This window comes from Poromitra crassiceps (genome assembly GCF_964638095.1).
Source record: "Poromitra crassiceps genome assembly, chromosome: 5".
In the NCBI taxonomy this organism is placed as follows: domain Eukaryota; kingdom Metazoa; phylum Chordata; class Actinopteri; order Beryciformes; family Melamphaidae; genus Poromitra; species Poromitra crassiceps.
In genome coordinates this window covers 6,230,265-6,251,587 of record NC_139642.1, presented here as the reverse complement: position 1 = coordinate 6,251,587, position 21,323 = coordinate 6,230,265, and positions in this window count along the sequence as shown.

Sequence of the window (21,323 nt, the reverse complement as noted above, 5' to 3'; positions counted from 1 at the left end):
GGTGACACTGACAAAGAGTACACTCGGGGGGGGGGAACTTATGAGCCCCTTCCCATCGTCTGTTGGTGAGCTGGGTCCAGAGAGCTTGGGACATGCTGGATGTAGCCATGGTGAAGAAATCATTCAAGGTAGGCTACGTGTGTGTGTGTGTGTGTGTGTGTGTGTGTGTGTGTGTGTGTGTGTGTGTGTGTGTGTGTGTGTGTGTGTGTGTGTGTGTGTGTGTGTGTGTGTGTGTACGTGGTAGCCTAGTACATAGTACATGGTAATTCATTTGCTGATTGTATTATCCTTCAAGGTGTGTGGGCTGACGGCTGATGGCAGCGAGGATGGAGAGATCTAGAGATGCTCCGATCAGCTTTTTTGAGGCCGATCACCGATCACCGATCACTGGAAGCAGTATCTGCCGATCCCGATATGGCCGATCACCGATCACCATCAATTCAAGCCTTCTATTTATTGTGTCGCATTATTCATATATTTAATTATTCTTAACAACATCGACATTGTATATTAAGTATTAAAATTAGGAGATGAGAAAGTATCATGAATTGACAACCGTTTTATTGCAGGCTAAGGCAACATGCAACTCTCTCTAGAGACACTCTCTTATGGCTCAATTCCACCACATTTAACAGCCCTGCACAGCTCGTCCCCACTCGGCTCTAATCGTTTCGGCTCGATGGACGTTTTGCTTCCACCGCGGATCATCTGCCCCCACCCACCCCCGCCACCGCATATCTGTCCTTCGCTTATAGCCGAAGTAGACATAACATTACAATTAAATCCATCCACAGAACTTTTAAACTGTTTATGAAATACTGGTGCCTCTAAATGACCTACAGTGGACATGGGCGAATGTGACAATCGGCCAGGAAAAGGGATATCACTTTGTAGTTAGTCAAACTCAGGCACGCGCTGCGCGCGGACGGAAGAGGCGCAACAGAGTGAAGCCTGCCCTGTACCCCGCGGCCTCTCAGGCAAGACCGCGGCTTCACCAAACACCCGCTGCGGCCTAGCGGAGCGCTGCAGCTCAACTAACTACAGGAGCTTGCTGAGCAGCTGACTTTTTTCACTCTGAAAACAATTGAAACCACCGCCACAACTTTATTTCACAAAGGCGAAGGCAGCAACACAAAGACTGATGGAAATCAGAAGAGAATGTAAGCCCACTAAACTGGTATGCAGCGCATTGACAGTCAGTAGATAGAGTAAACACGATTCTGCCTGGCCAATCAGTCGTCTACAATGTTTTCACGTCACCGTATGAACCCGGGTTGACAGAATAGAACCCCGACGAGGCAGGTACGAAAAGTAGCACGACTCGACTCCAATACAACCCGGGCTGGGACAGTTTAAACCGGTGGGATGAGACAATTTATCGAGTCGAGCGGAGCGGGATCGCGCTACTACCTGCGGTGGAAATGAGCCATTAGACAACTTGGAGCTTACAGAGTAGACTGTATACTGTAGCTTTCCTGTGGAAAAATAAATACAGTCTTATAAAACAAAAAATATAATACTATGTACACAACATGTGCACCAACACAGCTTGGAACATGTCTGTGAAAGCTGCAGCGATAGCCTCCGCGGTGTGTGACCCAGAAAACTCTTGTGAGTGAAGTACAACTTTGTTCAGGTCGAACTTTTCATCAATAAACTGCGCAGTTAGGCTCAGCATGGACATAGGACAGACACTCGAACTCCAAATGTCAGTCGTGAAGCTGATTGACGTGGTGTTGTCTTTCATAAGGCTCTCGATGTGCTTGTACACAATTTGGTATAATTCCGGCAGGCAAACGTCAGTTAAATATTTACGTCCTGGCAGCGTGTAACGTGGATCCAAGCAGGACATGAGGCGTTTGAACCCGAGGTCTTCCGCAACAGACAGCGGCTGCTGATCAAGACATATGAATTCCATTAGCTTTGCATTTATTTATTTTCGTTTCTTGCTGTCGTTGCTGTAGGGTTGCTGTCGTTTCAATGTCTCTGTTACAGTTAGCTGAGTGAGTGGCATTTGGGTTGCTGCACGCTCTTTCGCTGCCTTAGCGCTCGCCAACTTTGTAAACTCCTCAAATTCCTTGACGTGGGAAACCTTCAAATGTCTTATGAGGTTCGTAGTGTTGAAACTCTTCTGCTGCGTTCCTCCACGCGGTATCTCCTTTGAGCACAATGCAAACGGCAAATTTGTTGTCCTTCTCCAACAAGTTGTAAAATTGCCAGACAGGCGACGCCATGTTAGCTGCTGTGCTGTTTGTTCTCGCCCAAGCTGCTTTCGCTATAGAGAGAGTGCAACTTCCAAACACTTTTTCGCCACTACCACCACGCCCCCTAAGGAAACTTGGGAGCCAATAAAGCTTCATGACACGGAGAGACAGCCAATCACAAGCTGCCCTTTAGGAGACCGGAAGAATACTACTTGGCAGCCTGGGAGTGCACTATCTCTATATTGAAACGTCTCTGGTAGTAATTCTTGCAGATTTTGTGTCATTCTGATCGGCCTTGTTTGATCGGCACTTTTGATAACTCCGATCAAAGCCGAAAAAGTGCCGATCGATCGGAGCAACTCTAGAGAGATCCACTGTTTCAAGCCAGGGATGCCAGAGGCAGGAAGGGAGATGCTGAGGAGGGCAAGGGGGCAGGAGGAGGTTGATGAGGTGGAGGAGGAAGTGGACGAGGAAGAGGAGTTCAATAATGAACTGTTGATTGAGGAAGAGGATGATGAGGGTGTGGTTGAGGAGGAGGAGGAGGAGGAGGAGGAGGAGGACTAGAGGCCATATTACAATTGTGGTTTGTTTGTGTGTGAGGGAGGTCTACCATACTTGAATTTTATTGCTGCTCTTTGTTTTGTTTTACCGATAGGTGCTGTTTTATTTCAAAAGAAAGAAAGAGGATACTGTATTTTATTTTTTGTATTACTGTACTGTACGGTATGGTGTATTTTACAGTATACGGTACATTTGTTGCACTAATTGTTGCATGTTACTACCTTTATTTTATATATTTGTTGCACTAGGTACATTTAGACTTAGAGGCATGTTCACAACTGCCTGTACCCACCCTCTACTGTTACTGAGCATTACCGTACTGTATTTTATTTTATATATTTGTTGCACTAGGTACATTTAGAGGCATGTTCACAACTGCCTGTACCCACCCTCTACTGTTACTGAGCATTTTGATACTTTTTGATACTTCTGACCAGGAATTCTGTACAAAAAATAATAATCGCCTGGGTCCATTTGGTACAATAAAGAAATAACCGCCTCCCCCCAATTGCCGCCTGGTCTCCTTTAACCGCCTGGGGTCAAACTCGATTCTGCATAATAAACGCCCGGGCCCTTATTGGCAGTTTTACGGTATGCCTTTTATGTTTTATCTGCAGACTAAGCAGCTAGGCTTTTGGTTCTATAAAAGCCATTATTTTTTGTATTGACTATTGAGTGATACACTTTACTAAAACAATCATATTATATCAGAAGTGTTGTTTGTGTTCACAATAGTGATGTCAGATTTGCTTAGGTCAGAGCTATGGAATATTAAATCATCCATCTTTGCTCACTACATCTGCCCTTTCTTACACGAGACTTTACAAAATGTTTGGTCATGGAAATTTGGTTTAAAGTCATGGAAAAGTCATGGAAATCCATTGGTCAAAATGTGTATGAACCCTGAAGGGTTAAATTGAGCATTTATGAGAGATTTCAAAAATATCGAGATATATATCGTTGTATCGCGATATAGCCGAAAGACATCGCAATATTCTTTAGAGGCCATATCGCCCAGCCCTATTTTTTACTTGTATTTTTTTGGTGCATTAACATTAAGGAAATGTCTACTAATGCCATCTAATCAATGCTGATAGTGTATGCTAATAGATAAAGGAGTGAGGATATACAGATCCTTTCCAAAAAATATCATGGAAAAACAGTATTTCAAGAAATTAGAATAGTGTGAAGAAAATCAGCAGTTACTTCTCAGTTATGACTGACTCCAGCCTCAGTCCACTCCCTCTGAATCTCCACCAAATTTTTTAATCGTCTTTGCTTGACAATCCGCTGAAGCCCACGGTCATCCATGTTATTTCCATGATATTCTAATTTTTTGGACGGGATCTGTACAGTACATGCTTTGAATTCCTTAGTTTTAGCTATGCTATGCAGTGTTCTAAGCAGACCGGATGGTATGCAGCAGATGGTTTTTGTTTTGTGGAAATAAATGATCCACCAGTTGGTGAGGTCAAATAGAGAAGTTGTCCCTCTCTATGTTCCTGCCACTCTACACAACACACCAGTATTTCCCATTAATTACCTAGGCCACCATAGTCTAATTTGTGGTAAAATGTGCCAGATAACTAGTAACCATTGTAAACTGCTTCTTTTTCAATTGTTGAAAAATCACAAAGTTCTTCATAGATCTAGCCTCTTACTTTTGCTCTCAAAGTGCACCAGATTGATGCATTTTACTGTCAAATGTACACAATTTTCTAAAAGCTGGGGGGGGACAGCCCCCCCTGGGCCCCCCTACCGGACCTGAAAATGTCCCCGATTTTCATTTGAGAAATCTGGTCACCTTAGGATAGCGCCTGTCGGAACATAGGGCCCTGTGTCTCATAACTCCTAGTGAGTGGTCCGCAATACTTGTTGTATGTACAGAATTGTTTTCATGCTGTTGTTGTATTGCGGAGTGACACATAAATACACTTTTCTACTCTACTACTCTGCCTAGTACAGTAAATTAGCTGTACAGAATCATCCATTCAAAACAGGTGTTTCTCTCCATTCAAAACAGGTAGCTGTTAAAGTTACGCCTGGGACACACCAAAAACGTCTCCTTGCAGATATCTTGCTTAAACAATTAAGTGGATTGATTAAATGGTAGGCTATGTTGCTGGTTTGATGTCATTTTAAGTTTCAAATTAATTCTTGAATTATTTTTGTTAAATATGCTTGGTAACTAGTAAATAAAAAGCATTTACAGATTGTTTTGCATGGATATGAATACAGGTGTGCGTTGAGATTTTGGCTTGACCTTTGGTGTGCATTAGCCACAAAAAGTTTGAAAACCACTAGCCTCAATGCACGACTCATCAGTCATTATTCCTTCAAAGTCTCGGATGCGCGGGTCCTATAGGACGAATCAGCGTGACGTCACTTGCCACCCAGAAATGCGGAACCCCGCGGCAGTTAATAGTATGAGTTGTGCCAAACAAACGTTAATATCTCAAAAACTATACATCACATCGCTTATATTTTGACATTCTGAGTGAGAGCAGAAGTAGCTCAAGAGTTTGATGTATAATGTCATGTTAAAGTTGTGTGAACTGTCACAGTGTTTAAAATATAAACAGAGTTAACTGGCTAGAGTCAGACACTCACGCTTGGGGCCACTTGTGCTCCATAGGGTTCCATTGCTGTTGCCGCCCAGTGTTGCGGTTTGTTTACCAAAATGCTGCTCGGCTGATCCCTCATTGGGATGTCGGCAGCAATGGCTTCACGCGATATACACGTTATCAATCACAATAAAACTGTACCTACCTCAGACACAATGTTGCTATCCAACCCTACGGGGCCATGGTAGGATACTCCAAAAGATTCCGTAATTTCCCACCGCGCATCCGAGACTCTGAAGGAAGAATGACTGATTAGTCTAGCGGCTAGAAAACCGGCTAGAAAACCAATGACCTATCCAACATTAGCTAGCCTACATTAAATAACATTACTTTTTTAGAGAAATAAATGGTGCAAAGTTATAGAAAAGTAACCCCCGACCCGCCAGCTGCAGCTCTCTCCCCATACCTCGGTGCCTGTGCCGGAGGTGTGCCTCGCAGTGCCTCGCTCGACTATCTCGCCCAAGCAGCACACTGAAAGACGCTTCTGTAGTGTCGTTTATCCGCTCCTGTGCTCCGCTCTGGGCGTCTGTCTGACGGAATGAATCCAGTTTAGCGCCTAGAAGTGACGAACGCTCCCGCCCTCGGGCTTTGATTGCCTGGAAAGGCAGCAACAATAAGCATTTCCGGTGGGCGTTTTTCAAAGTAAAAGAGCCTTTTTACACAAGCCTAGAGCACACAGAAGCCATTGAAAAATGATACATTTACACAGTGAAACTGTAGAAAAGGCCCCAAAGTTGGAGTGTAAATATTATTGTCCTGGGCATGTTCTTATGTTGTAGGCTATTGTTTATTGCCTGTTGTTGGTATTGTGTGGAGTGATGTTCTGTGATGGAGCGAGCCTCCCGAGGTTATTATTGATGCCTGCATTTATATCGAGGTTAAGCTCGGATAGTTAACTGCAACAGGAAGTGTGGATTTTCAGAATAAAGGTCTCACCAGTAAAACGGGTGATATAAGGACCAGTAGCTAATATGTTTTTGGAAACCTATTAATAAGTCAATGTCGTTTATTTCTGGCTCTGTAATGATAAGGGGAGTAATAGTATTTATGCAGATGGGGATATTAATGGGATTTATTTATATTTGGTATCACTCATTTAATTTTTTGTTATTCTTTTCTTTATAGAAAAGTAAACCACAACTGTTCAAAGATATCCCTGACTCACCACCTGTATATGTTGTTTGCAAATACCAGTAAAGAAGGACTGAAACAGCATCCTGTCTCAGCTGTTTCTTACTCATACCCGGCCGGAGGCTTTAAGTGGTGTCCTGGCCGGCACACCGGCGTGAACTTGGTTACAAAACCCCTGACTAGCACCTAGTCCCTTGTTCTCTCCACTACAGAAACTAAGTTAAGCATTTAAAGTTTAAACAAAGCTCTATAATACAAATTATGACAATAACTGTTCCAATAACATAGAGAACGTTCTTCTCAGTATCTAAATAGATAAATACTGTTCACTGGACTGCATAGCCTTTACAAATTGGACACTGGACACCCCTGTGTCCAAGGTGTTGGCACAAACCATATATGCACACGCTCGGGTAGACCTCCTCTATGACATCGCACTGTCAGCTAAGTCTAAGTAAGTAACTAAGTCTCTGCACTGCTTTCATGTAACTTTTGAGTGAGCAGCTTGACACTAATGTAATTAAAAATGACTGTGTACGTGTTGGGCCATGGTTATTATGGTACAGTCTTAGGATTGTTCAGAATTAATGGAGACCCCCCATGGTACATTTTTTGGTGTTTCTTTTCATATTTCTTTGGTTATTCAAACAGTATTAGTAGACTGAATAGACTGCCTGTGATCTCAGTGCTTTTGGGGGAATATTACCAGGTTTAACCAGTAGGCGGCAGTAGCTACGCAGGGAAGTGTTTCACATGCGCTCGCGCTGTAAGACTTTCGTTAGAAGAAGAAAGCTGCGTGAGATGAACGCACGTAGCAATGTTGTGATCGTTAAAACATTATATTCCATGTCTTTTCAGGTGAGCTATGGTAATGGGCCATGTTGTCAAATGCTGTTTGTAACTTTATGTGAAGTCGTCAGTCTGTGAAGGTTGTGTAACGTTAGTTAATTGTTTGTTAGCTTAGTATGCACGGAAAATAGCTTAGCATGTTTAGCTACTGTTTGCTAGCACACAGGTAATTTGGCATTACAGTCATAGCTTGTTGTTTTGATCCGGTATGGTTTCGCTAATGTTAGAGATGATTAATATAAAAGATGGTGCTTAGTTTGTTTAGTAATGTTATTTCTTGTCTGCTTTCATTAGAATAGCCTACAGTAAAAGTCGTTTTCTGATGATACAAATGTATATAGCTGTAAGACTTTCGTTAGAAGAAGAAAGCTGCGTGAGATGAACGCACGTAGCAATGTTGTGATCGTTAAAACATTATATTCCATGTCTTTTCAGACAAATCTTAATTAAAATATATGCACCTGGATCTGGCCTCAGGCTCCATTATTCAAGTGTGCAACATATTTTGGCGAGCCAGCCAAGGAGGGGCTGTTAAGACGGCAGAGAGACCCAGTCCCATTCCAAGAGACGAACCAGAACAGACAGACGTGATTGAGTGAGAGATGAGCATGGAGCAACTCCAGGACGAAGTCAGCGCTGCGCTGTGGACACTTGGGAAGCCTGAACTCATCAAGCTGTGTCAGCATCTAAAGTGCAGTGAACCAACAGAGGGGTTCCAACGACAGCATCGTCGGTCCCAAATCAGGCTGGTAGAGGAAACTTTGGATCAGATTGGAAAGGGTGAGGAAACCGAAGTGTTCCAGCAGTGTCTGAGTGACGTCCAGTTGCTAATACAATCACTCCAAGAACATGACATTGAAAAAACAGAAGCAGTACGATCAGAGCCCAGTGAAATAGAGACATTGAAAGAGGAGTATGCTCAGCTTCAAAGAGCACAGGCAGAGGCGCGTCATGCGCTTGAGGAGAAGATTGAGGCTTTGGGAGATCGATTTCACAACACAGCAGTAGTGAGAGAACGGGAGGTCACTGTTCCTATGCAACCTGCAGCATCAGAGGTGACACTGAGAAAAGAGTTCAGAATCTGTGGTCAGATAGGGGAAGCTGGACAGAAGGAGAAACTCTCTTACACCAGCCTCACCAACCAAATTGAGTCTGGACTAAAGAAGGGTTACAAAGAGACTGAAATCATTGAGGCTGTTGTTAGAGCAGTGAGCCCGGGCCTCCCCCTGCGTGATCTATTGGAAATCAAGAGAGGCCTCACACTTTCCATATTAAAAACGATACTGAGAGGGCACTATAAAGTTGACTCATCATCTGACCTGCTGCATAGGCTCATGAACATTTCCCAAGACTCTAAAGAATCAGCTCAGAACTTCCTCTTCAGAGCGATCGAACTTAGGGAGAAACTACTCTGGAAGTCTGGCGATGAGGAAGAAGGAGAACAGTTCAGCTCAGATTTAATCCAGCGTAAATTCCTGCGCTCACTTGAAACTGGACTGCTCAGTGAGGCAGTGAAGTTCCAGCTTAAACCCCACCTAAGCAACCCAAGGGTCACAGATGAAGTCTTAATAGAAAAAATGAATGAGGCTGCTAGTCTTGAGCTCGAGCGACAAAACAAACTGAAAAAGAATATGACAGTAAGACCACCAAAAGTGAATGAGATACACACAGAAATTACTTCCAACAACAGTCAGCTCTCTCCCAACAGTGAAACAGAAACAAATGCAAAAAAGAAAACAGGACAATATAAAGGGCCTGACCCAGAAACTACAAAACAAATCGAGGGTCTTAGAGCTGATGTTCTGGAAGTGAAGAAAATGTTCAGTGAGGCCTTAGGAGCAACAAAGTCACATCCCAATACAAACACAGGGCTGTCCACCGCTGCGAGATGGACTAGAGGATGCCAGGCATGCAGAGAGGCGCAGGCCGGAGAGTCGTGTAGACACTGCTATCGCTGTGGGCAGGAGGGCCATCTTTCCCGTGGCTGCAGGCGGAGGAGCTTAATGCAGGGAAACGAGCAGGGGCTGCTGAACCGGGACCCACAGTAGCCCACCCGTCCTCTAGGTCCCAGGTGAACTCTGCATTTTTCAACCATGCCCCACCACCATCACAACGCACATCAACTGACAATGGAGACAGTCGACCTGCCACTCCACAGGCAGACTGCAAGCAACCTACTGGCTATGTCCCTTCACAGCATCAGTCCAAGCTCATCAGCCTTATTGGGAGAAGATGCCTGGTCCAGTGTCACCTAGACCGCGTGGCAGTCGAGGCTCTGTGGGACACAGGGGCACAGGCGAGCCTCATCAATGATGAATGGAGGAAACAACATCTTCCACACAGCACAGTCAGACCACTTGCTGAGCTTTTAGGGCCAGAGCCATTAGTAGCATTGGCAGCAAATCAAACTGAAATCCCATTTGATGGCTGGGTAGAGATAGAGTTTTACCTAGACAGTGACACACACCCAGAAAAGACATTGTTGGTCCCCATGCTGGTGTCTAGTGACCCCGGTGTGGCTGAACAGCCCATTATTGGATTCAACGTGATTGAGGAAGTAGTAAGTAAGTGGGACAAGCGGCAGTCAAAAACACAAACCATCCAGAGAGTCAGCAGAGTCTTCTCAGTGTCGGTGAAAACAGCAAAGTCAGTTCTCAAGTTACTGCAGGCTCCAGATACAAGTCATAATGTGGGGACAGTGCAGGCAGGAAAGAGGGGAATACACCTGGCTGCTGAGCAGATCACCACAATCTATGCTCGTGCACACATTGGGGTCCAGTTTGCAGGACAGAGTCTGTTATTTGTCCCTGATGAGTTACCACAGCTGCCTGAAGGTGTGATCATCCAAGATGGTCTGGTCAGTGTCAGTGAAGGGAGGTCAGTGTACATACCAGTCCCAATAGCTAACACCAACAAGCATGATGTCACACTGACCCCTCGCACCATTCTAGGCCATTTGCAGGAAATAAAAGCAGTGTATCCTATTACAGGGGACTCCTCAGTAAATAGCGAGACACCAGCCGAACCCAAGCTAAGCCACTCACAAACTGACATTCAACTAACTGAGGTAACCACTACCCCACAGCAGAGTCAGAGGCCAGCTGAGTGGGACCCCCCAGTTAAGTTAGATCACCTCAATGAAGATCAGCAGCAGATTGCGAGACAGCTGTTAAGAGAAGAATGCAATGCGTTTTCTTACGATGACATGGATGTTGGATGTATTCCTTCTTTAAATATGCATATCGCACTGCAGGACACCACACCTGTACGAAAGACTTACACATCAGTGCCAAAGCCTCTACACCAGGAAGTGAAGGAATATCTCCAGGATTTGCTGGATCGTGGATGGATTTCACAGTCAAGATCACCTTACTCCTCACCCATCGTCTGTGTCAGGAAAAAATCGGGGGAGCTAAGACTTTGCTGTGATTATAGAGAGCTCAACAGGAAGTCTGTTCCAGACCGCCACCCGATTCCCAGGATCCAAGATATGCTGGACTCTCTGCGTGGTAGCTCCTGGTTTTCAGTACTGGACCAGGGGAAAGCATATCACCAGGGATTTCTGGATCCTGAGAGTCGGCCCCTGACAGCCTTTATAACACCCTGGGGTCTGTATCAATGGAACCGCATACCTTTTGGACTTAGCGCAGCACCAGCAGAGTTCCAAAGAAGTATGGAAGACTGCCTGGTGGGTCTTCGGGATGAGATCTGTCAACCATACTTAGATGATAACCTTGTTCACTCTCCTACTTTTGACAGCCATCTGAACCACATCAGAGCAGTCCTGCAGAGATATCAAAAACACGGTGTCAAGCTCAATGCGAAGAAATGTGAGGTCTTCAAGCGGGAAGTACGCTTCCTGGGGCGGATGGTCTCTGAGGAAGGATATACAATGGACCCTGCTGAGATCGCTCCAGTCCAAGCACTAAAGAACAGAACACCATCTACGGTGGGAGAACTGAGCAGTATTATGGGATTTCTCTCCTATTACAGAGGCTACGTTCCCAATTTCTCCAAAATGGCAAAGACCCTGTACCAGCTGTTGGCCTTACCCGCAGACAGAGCTCCACCTCCTGTGCCAACGAAAAAAGGGAGAAAGGTCAGTGTAAAACAGAGGGGTAGACTACCACCTAGCACACCCATTAGCTGGACCCAAAGCCACCAAGAGACATTAAACACACTGATTGACTGTTTAACAGAGCCACCCATCCTAGGCTACCCTGATTTCTCAGACCCCTTCGTATTACATTGTGACGCCTCACAAGAGGGCCTGGGGGCAGTGTTATATCAGAGACGAGCAGGCAAAATGAAGGTGATTGCATATGGTTCTAGGACATTAACACCTCCAGAGAAAAATTATCATATGCATTCGGGAAAATTAGAGTTCCTGGCATTAAAATGGGCCATTTGTGAGCGCTTTCGGGATTACCTCTACTATGCCCCACATTTTGTGGTATATACTGATAATAATCCTTTAACATACGTCCTCACAACAGCTAAATTGAATGCCACAGGGCACCGGTGGGTGGGTGAATTGGCCGATTTCAACTTTACAATTAAATATCGGCCGGGAAAACAAAATGCAGATGCTGATGGCCTCTCTCGAATGCCGCTGGACATCAACCAATTCATGGCCCAGTGCACAGAGGAGGTAAAGCAGGATGTCATTTCTGCTTCTGTGGACAGTGTAATGTGGCAGAAGAGGAGCCCTCTTCCTTTGGTCTCTACAGTCAGCTTGGATGCCATCAACCTAGTGAGAGACACCACGTCACTGCTCACCAGTAAGCCACTCTCGCCAGCTGAAATCAGACAGAGTCAGGAGCAAGACCCTGTCATCGGACGTGTCCTGCAGTACAAGGCCAGCAACCATCTGCCCACAGGACAGGCCCTGAAAGCAGAATCACCTGATGTCAGAGTCTTACTGAGACAATGGAACAGACTGTATGTGGACGATGATGGAGTCCTTCACAGGAGAGCAGGGAGTAGAGAACAACTCCTCCTTCCAAAAGAGCACCATGAAACAGTCTTTACAGAGTTACACAAAGAAATGGGACATTTGGGGGCAGAAAGGACTCTGGGGTTGATAAGGGATAGGTTCTACTGGCCCCGAATGCAAAGTGATGTGGAGCACTTTGTGATGCATGTCTGCGAGTGCTTGAAGAGGAAACGGCCGAACAAGATCACCAGAGCCCCTCTGACCACCATCACCACCACTTATCCATTTGAGCTTGTGTCAATAGACTTTTTACACCTTGAAACATGCAAGCACGGATATGAATATATACTTGTGGTGATGGATCATTTCACACGCTTCGCACAGGCGTATGCAACTACAAACAAATCCGCAAAGACAGTAGTGGAAAAGATCTTCAATGACTTTGCCCTCAAATTCGGCTTTCCAGCAAAAATCCATCACGACATGGGAAGAGAATTTGAGAATAAAATGTTTGCCCAGCTGGAGAAAGTCTGTGGTGTGCGTGGATCCCACACAACACCGTATCATCCACAAGGCAACGGGCAAGTCGAGCGATTCAACAGGACTCTTTTATCAATGTTGCGATCACTGACCGACACTGAAAAGGCTGACTGGAAAAACTCGCTGGCAAAAGTAGTGCATGCCTACAATTGCACTCGGAGCGAAGCCACCGGGTTTTCTCCATATTATTTGCTGTTCGGACGCACACCACGACTTCCCATAGACCTCCTGTTCAATCTGCCAGAAAAAGAGCAACAGGAAAGCTATGGAGAGTATGTGGCCCACTGGCAGGCACGGATGCAAGAGGCATATGACATTGCATCAAAGACAGCACACAAAGAGGCCTCAAGAGGAAAGGAATACTATGATAAAAAGACCTATGGAGCTGAACTTCACCCTGGCAACAGAGTTTTGCTTCGCAATCTGTCAGAAAGAGGAGGGCCAGGCAAACTTCGCTCACACTGGGAAGATCAAGTGTACGTAGTGGTGAGTCGAAAAAGCCCCGATATCCCCGTTTATGAGATCAAGCCAGAGAGAGGAGGCAAGAGCAAAGTCGTGCATAGAAACCTCCTGCTTCCGTGTGACAGCTTGCCAGTGAATAAACCTGAGACAAAAGATCACACCAGTGGAAAAAAAGACACCAGACGTAAAAGAGTGGAAAGTCAGCAACAGCCACCAGACCAGGATACAGACAGTGAGGGAGAGGACGGATGTGAACTAGTGTGGAGGCTTCCACATCACAATGACCGTGGCAGGAGATCTGCTGCACCTGAGCCTGAGACCTGTGAGCCTGAAGTGGATGAAGCGGAGGAAAATCAGTTGGCACACGGTGAGGCAGCATTGTCTGACACAGGAGAAGAAGAGGAGCTGGAGCCTCAGATAATAGATGATCAACAAGAGGAACAACCGTCTGATGGAGAGGAACAGGAGAGGGACAGAGACTCTGAATCAGAACAGGAGCCACCACCTCAGCCACTGAATGTCCACCCTCAGAGAGAGCGACGGAGAGCCAGGATGCTGACATATGATGCACTGGGACAACCTTCTGTCAGAGAGACTGGAATGGGCAGTATGGAGGTAAAGAAACCATCCCATTGCTCTCAGAGGCTGTGGAGGCCTTGGACACATTCAGCTATGGGGACAATATATTAGAACCAGAAAAACGGAAAAGAGACTAAAATAACACACAGAGACATTGATACACGGAGGGATTGCAATGGGGAAAATAACTAAAGAGGAGTTAATAGGCTTTTAAACAGTCTTGGGAAAAATGCTGGTAAAGATTAATGTGGAAGCATTGTTGACATGTGATTCGTGGTGTCTAAGAGCTAAACAAAAGTGGTAACAGACTAGAGTATAGTGTTGGCCGGTTATTGAGTCTGGTTACAATAGTGAGTTCATCTTAATGAGGTGAAAATGTTTAAGTATCCTGAAACAAAAAAGACAAATGGTTTAATTCACAGATAAAATGGTATTTCGTCACAGTTAAACACTAATAACTTCTGCTTGGTCGTTGAATGCGTTTAATTTAAATGTGAAGGAGTAAGAAGGAAGTTTCTACTGGACGGAGTAAATGCCTTTAGTAATAATTAAAACCATTTCATGATTCAGGAGGACACCAAAAGTAGCCAATGTCAATTGTTGTAGATAATGGGATAAAATGTGGAGAAGACATTTTATTTTTTTTAAGTGGGGGAGGGTGTTGGGCCATGGTTATTATGGTACAGTCTTAGGATTGTTCAGAATTAATGGAGACCCCCCATGGTACATTTTTTGGTGTTTCTTTTCATATTTCTTTGGTTATTCAAACAGTATTAGTAGACTGAATAGACTGCCTGTGATCTCAGTGCTTTTGGGGGAATATTACCAGGTTTAACCAGTAGGCGGCAGTAGCTACGCAGGGAAGTGTTTCACATGCGCTCGCGCTGTAAGACTTTCGTTAGAAGAAGAAAGCTGCGTGAGATGAACGCACGTAGCAATGTTGTGATCGTTAAAACATTATATTCCATGTCTTTTCAGGTGAGCTATGGTAATGGGCCATGTTGTCAAATGCTGTTTGTAACTTTATGTGAAGTCGTCAGTCTGTGAAGGTTGTGTAACGTTAGTTAATTGTTTGTTAGCTTACTATGCACGGAAAATAGCTTAGCATGTTTAGCTACTGTTTGCTAGCACACAGGTAATTTGGCATTACAGTCATAGCTTGTTGTTTTGATCCGGTATGGTTTCGCTAATGTTAGAGATGATTAATATAAAAGATGGTGCTTAGTTTGTTTAGTAATGTTATTTCTTGTCTGCTTTCATTAGAATAGCCTACAGTAAAAGTCGTTTTCTGATGATACAAATGTATATAGCTGTAAGACTTTCGTTAGAAGAAGAAAGCTGCGTGAGATGAACGCACGTAGCAATGTTGTGATCGTTAAAACATTATATTCCATGTCTTTTCAGACAAATCTTAATTAAAATATATGCACCTGGATCTGGCCTCAGGCTCCATTATTCAAGTGTGCAACATACGCACTGTTACAAATGCATGCCATTCTGGAGCAAATTGTTGGATTTTATTTCATGTTCCTTTTTGTGAGACTGACTTTGTTAGCGCTTGCCTCCCTCTAGTGGCAAAAATAAGTATGACCATGTTGAGGAAGGTAAAAATGGCACCACCATGACAACTGATTGGAGCCTTTTCACTCATTGCAGCTCTCTTTGGTTTCAGCTGTGCCTCCATCGGCTGCCTGTCAAGTGCTTTAAACAGACTAGACTCCTGGGATCCTGTTGCAGATGGAATCAAATGAGTGGGTGGGTATATCTCTGGCCAGCTTTAGCATCTTGTGTTTTCTGTGTATTTTTCTTCATCACTGTGATGCTAGGAGTGTTGGGCAAGTTACTTTCAAAATGTAATATACTACCAGTGTTGGGCAAGTTACTTTCAAAATGTAATATACTACATATTACTAGTTACTTTCATTTGAAAGTAATAAGTTACTTTACAATTCATTTGAAAGTAATAAGTTACTTTACAATATTACTGTCTGTGTAGAGTAACTCGTTACATATTTCACTACTTTTGCATTACTTTTACCAAAACAACAGCAGCAGCAGAATGACAACGATGCCCCGGAACCATCCCGACAAATAAATTCAACCGCCTTGAAGTCAGTGTAAACAATCCAAAATTCTAAATGTTATTATTTTCCTTTTTTATTGTCATCTATAGTGGTCATTTGCATAAAAACAAACAGTTTGATTAGGAAATGATTGTATCTTTTTTAAATATGTGCTTTGATTTATTTATTTTTAACTAAATTTGTAAATTGAGTTACTTGACAAAGTAACTGGTATTACTGAAATCCTATAAGTAATGTTATATTACTGAGTTACTGCTAAAAGTAATATATTACATGTAATATGTTACTTTTGTAATGAGTTACCCCCAACACTGGATGCTACAGAGCCAAAGTGAACGTCACTTCCTGCTTCAGCACTGTACCAGAGATTTTCATCCCCCATTTATTTTCTCATAGACATTTCGTAAAATGCTTATACAAATAGTTTTACTTGGTCAACCCAAACGGTTCAGATATATTTAGAAACAGGAGAGACCACATAACATTTCACTCAGACCAAAACCTTTAAAAAAAACTTGGATTTAATTTAAAATACTACACTATGGACCCTCCCCCTTCTTCATCATAATCCAATCTTGGAGATGAACATGCAGAAGGCATAGCATACTACCCTGACCCACCAACATTTAAGGGTCAAAAAATTGGGTCGAAACATGTTGGCATTTCTAATGATTCAGCCACTAGCCTACAATAAATGCTTCTTAAATATTTACTTCCTGGTGGTTATATTTTTATATTTGGAGTGCTTGGATTGTCCTTTTGTTTGTAGCTTAAAAAAGCTCTTTTTGATGTTCGAGACACACCCTAAATGAATGAGTGCAGCACCACAGGTATGGCTGAAAGAATTTGTGGTTCAGATGTCTTGTTTCTGTTTCCGTTTGTTTGCTGTGCTCCCTGGAGTGGAGAAGACTGACAACCTGCTGATCTGCTGAGCATTTTGCCTTGGACCCTCAGACTGCAGACCATCACACTGAATAAGTGGATCTCTGGATCGTATGCAAAGAAAAGTGTCATCACTGTTTTGGCACCCAGCTCAAATGTCCATAAATCACAACTTTAGCTTGAATTTGATACACAATTAGTGCATGAGTATGTTTTACAAAAGAGGCCCATTAGAGCTGTTTTGCATAATTGAAAATCATAAAAAAATATATAAAGCCTATTTTTTTTACTGTTTGGGTTGACTTTTCCTTTCAAGGAAGAAAGAGAACAGGCAGGTTGAATGACTCCTTTCCTGTAACTGACAGGATACACATGATGTCCTCTAGAGTCTAGACAATAGCTGCCCTATTTGGTGTTGGGCTCTTTAAGAATACCAAGCTTCAAGATCTTTTTCCATCCATATACTCTGCCAATATCTGAACTCCACCCATTCCCAATACTCTGTCATGAACCCTGGAGTTAACTTACAGCAACACGAATAGCAAGGAGCAAGCTAAGGACTATGTAGCCCAATATGACCGTGACCTGATAACATTGTATTCCAGGGAGCCGTCCATGGGAAGGTTGAACTCCTATGAGTAATGGAAAGTTACCAGCTTCCAAAGGTGGGGGCTATCTCGCTGTATAAGACACAGAGCTATTTGGCTCGGGCACTTGGTTGGAATTTGCACCGACACCCCACTCTGCAGACTAGATTTATGCTTTGGAATAAAAATACATCTCCTATACATTTTAAACGAGCGACTGACCTTTGACCATAATCAGAAATTGCCTTTAATTTGAACTTGTCTTTGTTGATGTCACTGTTAATTCATGTTAGTGAGCTTTAGGGACAATATATCTCATTTCAATTATATCATTACAAATATGACAATCTGTATGGTGGGTCAGAAAAAAATAATGGTGATATTGGCTCCATGTTATTCTGCCAGAGTAATCACAAATGAGACACTTGGCCATCACAGTGTCATAAGCTCTCCACCCAAACTATATTTAGTTTGTAATGACATTTTTAAATTGTTTACAAATGGTTCTAGCAATCAAATGGCAAGATGAATGAACAAACACAATTCTGCACATTCAGATTTTGCTGTCATTGAACTTTTATTTATTACGTTTGGTTGGACAGAGAAGCTTGTTTCCCCTGCAGACAGTGGTGTAACATGTAGAGTTAAAATGATCAAATCTAGCTTAGTAAAGGTATGTAAATATGAACTTTGATCCAGATATCATATTAACACTCTTAAGGGGCACCATAGGTGAAGGGAAATTAGACCCTTACTATTTCAATCAGTCATCAATCTAAAGTTGTGAGTTCAGGGATTACTTTACTCTGCAAACAAACACAAACAACTTCTCTGCAATACATTTGAATATTTATTTAACTATAATCAAGCATGTCCAATGAAATTAGTAACATAAGACACAGATTGATCACCAGAATGAGGTAGGCCTTTGAAAGTATAGAAAAAAAACACATGAGATGCAATGAAACAAAATAAGGAGGCTATGATGGGGAAATTGCAATGAAATGAGGAAATAAATTGGCAACAGTAAAACGCAGACCAAAGTAGGCTATGGGTCAATGAACCTTGGGTACCGAGTAGGGAATTATAAGCCACATTAATAGAACAGAACTCGCACTTAAATAGCGATTTATCAAAATAACCCTGGCTTCTCCTTTATCCGCCTTGATGGAATACCACCCAAACGTTTCCAATCCGGGTCAGACATGCTAACGTTAGCAGATAACTTAGCGATCTATAGCAATGTCTTTGTTTGAGAAGATTTCACCTCGGGCTGAGGGAGAGAATAGCGGGCGGAGGAATACAAAAGGGGAATGATTCCTTTACCCCATTTACAATGTGACATACTAATGATTTACTTTAAAATAATAGACAGAGGTTTTACATCTGCACTGATTACTGTTGTCAACTGAAAAAAAAAACATAACCTGTGAACTTGTATTCAAACTTATATGGCACACTAACATAGGACATCAAATAAACCTTTGTGGTCTAATTATGTGGCTGTAAAGCCTTCACCAAGTTGACTCATATGTAACTTGTGTTTCTAATGTGATTAACATTTCAATCAGGACTCATGACTGGATTCCAGACTACCACTGCGGCGGTGCCCAAAAGTAGTGTTTTATATTGGGGAGGGTGAGCCAAGAGGAAGTGTGTTAAGATATTTGAAAGTTTTTACAAGAATGTGGGGAGATTTATGGCATTCCTGTCAGAGTAACCTTGCAAGCAAGCTGGATTGGTTTGTGAAAACAAACAATACCGCCCCCATCTGGCAATGTCAGGTTAGTGTCAGAGAATGAGAGGACTGAAACTCTGGAAACTGTCACAGCAGTTCCTCCATCATGGTGATTCCAGTCTCATACAATGGTGACAGACTCTTTTTAGTCTGATTAATCAGAGCATTCTGGCACTCCAAATGTATATATTGTGTGTTATATTATGTGTGCAAGTTAGGGGTGTGTTTCCATAAATGTGCAAGTTAGGGGTGTGTTTCCATATGTGTGCAAGTTGGAGGTGGGTGATTGTGTGTAGTCCATTAGTATTTCTTTGTTCATTAGTAGTCCTCATCCTGATGGATGATCGATACCAGTTGTTTATGCTGGAATGTGCAACCTCTATTGCCATGTTAGTAGTTTAGTTGAACAAAATTAGCATATAAAAACATTTCAAGTAGAAAAAAAGACAGTAGTTACAGCACTTTAGAGAAAGGAAGCATAAAAGGCTTGTTCAGAGTACTATTGAGACAAATCAAATAGTATTGCTCAAAAAATGGAAAACAAAAAACAAATAGACAATCTAAAAATAATCACACAGAAAACATCAAATAAGCCTAAAGTGTATTACTGCTAGAACGTGTAACTTTTAGATACTGTATAAATGAACATTAGGTTGCATTCAAGCCCAAATGAGTTCCCACAATGCTGATTAACTCTCTCTCTATTCCACAGAAGAACTGAGTTTTCAATCTGCCATCATCCGGGGACATTCCCACACTGCACAGAATTACGCCCGGCCTAGCCAGCTAATTTCCGGGTTAGTCTTCTGCTCACTTGAATGAGGATAAACAATTAAGTCGTGCAGCTCTTCTAGACCTTCCAAATGTTATCAGACCGAATTTATCCAATTCTGAAGTGAAACTAGTCATTTTGCAGGGGCTGTGTGACGTTCAAAACAATTTATCCACTCTTTGCTGTCAATTTTTCTGTGACAACTATCAGAGGGGAGCATGCCCTTAGGTGCATAGCAAAACAGGGTGTAAATGATGTATTTTCATTTCAACGTGGCATCTCAGGGCTTGTGGAGACTTGTATTATGCCAGGTGAGCAGTATAGAAGCATTTTGTTGTGTTGTGTTTGTTGTTTATCTCGTTCTTGCTCATGGCCACCTTCACACTCAGCAGACAGCTCTACTTGCCTGATGCAGCTGGTCTCCATTTCTCCAAACTGGGAGCGCGCCAGCTGCATTCTACTGCATGTAGAACACTGACAGTATGCAAGTATCTCATACAACCCCACTTCAAACAAACTGAACTATCATCCCTTTAACACGTTTCTTCACAAAAAGAAGAAAAACAATCTGATGCATGCTTTGAAAACATCCTACTAATATAATTGGGCAAAAAGTTGGCACGACCTGAGCTGTGTCTGAGAAGAGGGCGAGACCTCGAGGGCAAGCCAGAGGCACGGTAGAGATGAGTGATGCCAGTTCAGTGTGCTCTGTTTCTACTTATCATAAACAGGTAACCCAAAAAATATATATAATAATAAAAATAATAAAAAATAAAATAAACAGGTAGTCCGGGGAGTGCAGCAATAGATTCCCTGCCTACCAGAGGCTCGCAGGTTCGAGCCCCCATGTTACCTCCGGCTTGGTTAATTGTCTGGGAATCGGGCTAAAGATAAATGTATGTGTCCTGGTCACTGCACTGGTCGGTCGGGGGGCCTGTCCCCTGTGATCCTCCCACACGCTACGTCCTGCTGGTGAAACTCCGGGGTGTCAGTGAGAAGTCCTTGTAACTGCACATGTATCAGAGGAAGCATTTGCAACTCTCCCCAGATCGGCAGAGGGGGTGGACCAACGACTGGGAAAACAGGGGGAATTGGCCAAGTACACACCCACACACACAAATATATATCTATTTCAAAATGAAACTAGATCGAATAAACTGGATTTTTGTTCTCAGCCAAACGGATACAACTTAAAATCAAAATTAGGTGTGAGTTCACTGTGCAGAAGGTTCCTGTCATGGTGGACAATGGCTTGTCCTCGCAGAGAGATACACACACACGCACACGCACGCACACACACACACAGACACACACACACACACACACACACATATGCACACACACACAGACACACACACGCGCACACACACACAC